Here is a 4,349-nt window from a genome sequence, read left to right on the forward strand (position 1 = left end):
TTTTTTTTTTTTTTTTTTAAGATGCTTTACCTCCTCTGTTCCTGCTCTGGATTATGACTCAGGGGCTTAGTGTGCTATTTAAAAAATATATAAGGGAGAGCAGATCTGTGAGAGCTGCCTTAACTCACTTGCGGTGCACGGCGGGGTCATCGTCGGCGCCGCTGCTGCCCCGGGGGTTCCTCTCCTCAGGGATGTTTGCCGTGATCAGACTGTGGGAATTGAACCACACGTGGCGAACCGGGTGCCTGGAAAACAACCCACAGCTCTGGGTGAGGTGCCACCTGCACTGCACTCCCAAAATCCAAGTGTGGGAAAGGGATCGCTCAGGATTAAACAAGGATTCGTTTAAGTCGACGCTCGTTCTATGGCCAGAGGTTGGGAACCTGCACCTCTGGCTCTTCTCCAGCCTGGAGCAGATCCCACATCTTCTATCCCATCCAGTATGGCCAGAGGTTGAGAACCTGCACCTCTGGCTCCTCTCCTCCAGCCTGGAGCAGGAACCTGCACCTCTGACTCTTCTCCTCCAGCACATACATCTTCTATCCCCATCCAGAATGGCCAGAGGTTGGGAACCTGCACCTCTGGCTCCTCTCCTCCAGCCTGGAAGAGAACACACATCTTTTATCCTCATCCAGTATGGCCAGAAACTGGGAACCTGCACCTCTGACTCTTCTCCAGCCTGGAGCAGATTCCACATCTTCTATCCCATCCAGTATGGCCACAAACTGGGAACCTGCACCTCTGGCTCTACTCTTCCAGCCTGGAGCAGATCCCACATCTTCTATCCCTATCCAGTATGGCCAGAAACTGGGAACTTGCACCTCTGGCTCCTCTCCTCCAGCCTGGAGCAGGAACCTGCACCTCTGATTCTTCCACTCCAGCCTGGAAGAGAACACACATCTTCTATCCCCATCCAGTATGGCCAGAGGTTAAGAACCTGCAGCTCTGGCTCCTCTCCTCCAGCCTGGAAGAAATCCCACACCTTCTATCCCATCCAGTATGGCCAGAAACTGGGAACCTGCACCTCTGGCTCTTCTACTCCAGCCTGGAGCAGGAACCTGCACCTCTGACTCTTCTAGTCCAGCCTGGAGCAGATCCCACATCTTCTATCCCCATCCAGAATGGCCAGAGGTTGGGAACCTGCACCTCTGGCTCTTCTACTCCAGCCTAGAGTAGCACATACATCTTTTATCTGCATCCAGAATGGTCAGAGGTTGGGAATCTGAACCTCTAACCTTTCTCTCCCAGCCTGCAGCAGGAACCTGCACCTCTGGCTCTTCTCCTCCGGCCCGAAGCAGATCCCACATGTTCTATCCCCACCTAGTGGGCTCTTACCAGAACACACGCGGAGGTCAGAAAATCTGTTCCAAACCCGGCAGCACGGAGGCTGTGAGGGATGGGGGCTCTCTGCTTGTTTGCTGCTTTAAGGACTGCAGCACACTCCTGGGAAGAGCAGGGTGCTTCCCAAAATGAAGGGTAAGGACACCCAGGACCCCCAGGCACTGAGCTATGGAAATGCACTCTGTGGCACGTGCTAAGAATCACAGACTCATGGAATATTCTGGGCTGGAAGGACCCACAGGATCATCAGTCCAGCTCCTGGATGCACAGACACCCCAACAATCCCACCCTGTCCCTCAGAGCGTTGTCCAAACCCTCCTGGAGCTCTGGCAGCCTTGGGGCTGTGCCCACTGCCCTGGGGAGCCTGGGCAGTGCCCAACCAGCCTCTGGGGGAAGAACCTTTTGCTGAGATTCAACCTGACCCTGCCCTGGCACAGCTCCAGCCCTTCCCTGGGTCCCATCCCTGCTCACACAGAGCAGAGGTTGGAGCTGCCCCTCTGAGGAAGCTGCAGACCCTGAGGAGCCTCCCCTCAGACTCCTCCAGCTGGACAAGCCAAGTGCCCTCAGCTGCTCCTTGTGTGGCCCCTCCAGACCCTTCCCCCTCCTCAATGTCCCTCCTTAGGATGCTCAATCTGGTCTTCACTCCTTTTCTCTCATTGGGGAATAAACTCATCCCAAACCACTGCACCAGCATTTTCTGTCCAAGCAGGAGTAACTTCTCCCCTCATCTCCACGACCCCAACGTGTCTCCTGTCACCTCCCCTGGCTCCTGCCCTTGTTTTCCATTCCCAGCCATGGATAACACCACACACAGCCCTTATCTCAGAAGGCCTGTTTGATTGAAGGGATCCCTTCTGATTCCTCTATAGATTAAACAGTATTTCAAATGTTTAATCTAATGGTTTCACTTGGAGTCCATCCCCCAGCTCAGCCCTGCCCTGCCTGCCCTCCTCCTGCAGCAGCACTAATGAGCGTGCCAAGGAGACAATCAATGGAATATTGTCCTTAATGCATCAGCCACATCACAACAGGCTTTATCATTCCCAGGGTCAACAGGGAAGGCAATACCTGCTATTAATCAATGACAGCTCCAGCTTGAACTTCTCTGCCTGTAAATACCTCATCTAGCTCCTCTTTGGAAAAGAGGCATTAAAAAAAAAAAAAAGAAATCAGGATTTATCTGCTCATTTTATGGCTATCACTCAGAGTTACAAGGGGCTAAATCCTTGAGTCTTCACCCAAATGAAGCCAAATCCCTGGGAACTGTGCCTTGATCAGAAAATCTGAATTTGGCTGTGGCAACTGTCAGCTCCAGGATACTGATCTCTGCTTGTACTCCCAGTACTGAACTACTTGTGCTTTCAGTACAAACTGGTATTTTAGTATTTAAATGAGTTTAAATACCAGCCTGGCTTTGATCATCACCATGAAGGGAATGTGTGAACGTGACGAGCAGAAACACAGGGACTGTGGTGGGATACACCGGATAGAGAGAGCCAGGACCAGCCACTCTGAAAACAGCCAGCCCAGCGTTTTAAATGCAAGGTTCAGTAGGCAGAGTGGTTGGGGATGGGGCAGGGAGAAGGCAGGAACTGAACCTCATGGAAAATCCAGGAGAGAAAACCTCCCTGGCCTCCAACACCGACTGAAGTGCTCGTTAACTAACGAGCAAAAGCCCAAGACAGCTAAAGGGCACACAGAGAAAGCCATGACTGCAGCTGGGGAGGCAATCTGTTCCCAAATCACATGAACACTGAACAGAACCCTCCAAAATTCATCCTTTTGGATCATCTCCTCCCCACACTCCTCCCGTCAGCCGGACCCCACGGACCCCCCGGGACAGGCCCCCCCCCCCAGGAGTTACCTGGCGTGCATCTCCCACAGCTTGGTGCCCATCCGCTGGTCCCACACGCACACCAGGCCCTCTTCTCCCCCACTGACGATCTTCCAGTCGTCCATCTGCACCGCAGACACTCCCAGCTGGTGGGCGTAGAGGGAGCACACGGACTCGCCCCCGCGCAGGTCGAACACCCTGACCCTAAACCAAAGCCAGGGAGAACAAACAGGGGTAAAAACCAGCTGTGGACGTGCAGCCTTGTGGGTTCTGAGAGCACGGGGATCTTTGGGGTTGTGAAAATGTTATCTGGGACAGCAGCAGCAGTCCCGTGGCCACTGCAGGGCTGGAAAACCAGTTGGGTCCGTATTTTTCACTGCTGAGTTTTTCCTCGGACTTTTGGTTATCAGAGGGTTTTTCAGGCAGACTTCTCCCACCATACAGCACTTCCCTGACTCTTTACNTGGCTGTGAGGGTGGGGAGGCCCTGGCACAGGTTGCCCAGAGAAGCTGTGGCTGCCCCTGGATCCCTGGAAGTGTCCAAGGCCAGGTTGGATGGGATTTGGAGCAACCTGGGCTGGTGGAAGGTGTCCCTGCCCATGGCAGGGGGTGGAACGAGATGGGCTTTAAGGTCCCTTCGAGCCCAAACTCCGATTCTCTGCTTTCAGTAAGCCCAGACCCTGGGCGATCTCCCACGAGCTTTGTTGCAAACGGGAGTTCCAGTGAATTGTTTCAATCGAACGGAGGCAGATAAAAGCCCGAACTGTTTTCCAAACCACGCTTTGCCCAGCGGCACCTGGCAGCCGCACTCCGGGTACCGCAGCCTTATCCAGCTGCGCCGAGCGGGATTCCCGCTGTCCTGGATCTCACGAGGAAGCCCGAGCTGCTGCTTTCCCGGCAGCAGGAGCCAGCGCTGCCGCACGGAGCGGGCTGGGAGCCGGGGGGGAGAGGGGGGGTCCTGGGAAGCCGGTCTGGGAGTGCCCGGCGCCAGGAAGGGGCAGGCGCATCCCTGCCCGTCGGAGCATCTGGAGCAGCCGGGATGCAGAGCCGCGGGCGGGGACCGGCCGTGCGCCTCCCGCTCTGACATGCCGAGGTATTTTTTTTTTTTTTTTTTTGCTGTTCCTTGGGTTGTTTGCTGCCAGGTGCGTTCGTAGGGATCGCTGTTGCGCTGTTTT

General features: G+C 54.8%; 1 long non-coding RNA gene across 1 annotated transcript; it reads right to left on the minus strand.

Annotated features, from left to right (window-relative positions):
- LOC108510396 lies at nucleotides 1-3,626 on the minus strand. Its single transcript, XR_001878803.1, has 2 exons — nucleotides 3,206-3,626; nucleotides 1-245 (listed from the first exon to the last, which is right to left on the minus strand). It is a non-coding gene; the product is annotated as an uncharacterized LOC108510396 (long non-coding RNA).
- Nucleotides 3,627-4,349: the final 723 nt, after the last annotated feature.

Source organism: Lepidothrix coronata, unplaced genomic scaffold (assembly GCF_001604755.1).
Source record: "Lepidothrix coronata isolate B3197 unplaced genomic scaffold, Lepidothrix_coronata-1.0 Scaffold792, whole genome shotgun sequence".
Taxonomy (NCBI): domain Eukaryota; kingdom Metazoa; phylum Chordata; class Aves; order Passeriformes; family Pipridae; genus Lepidothrix; species Lepidothrix coronata.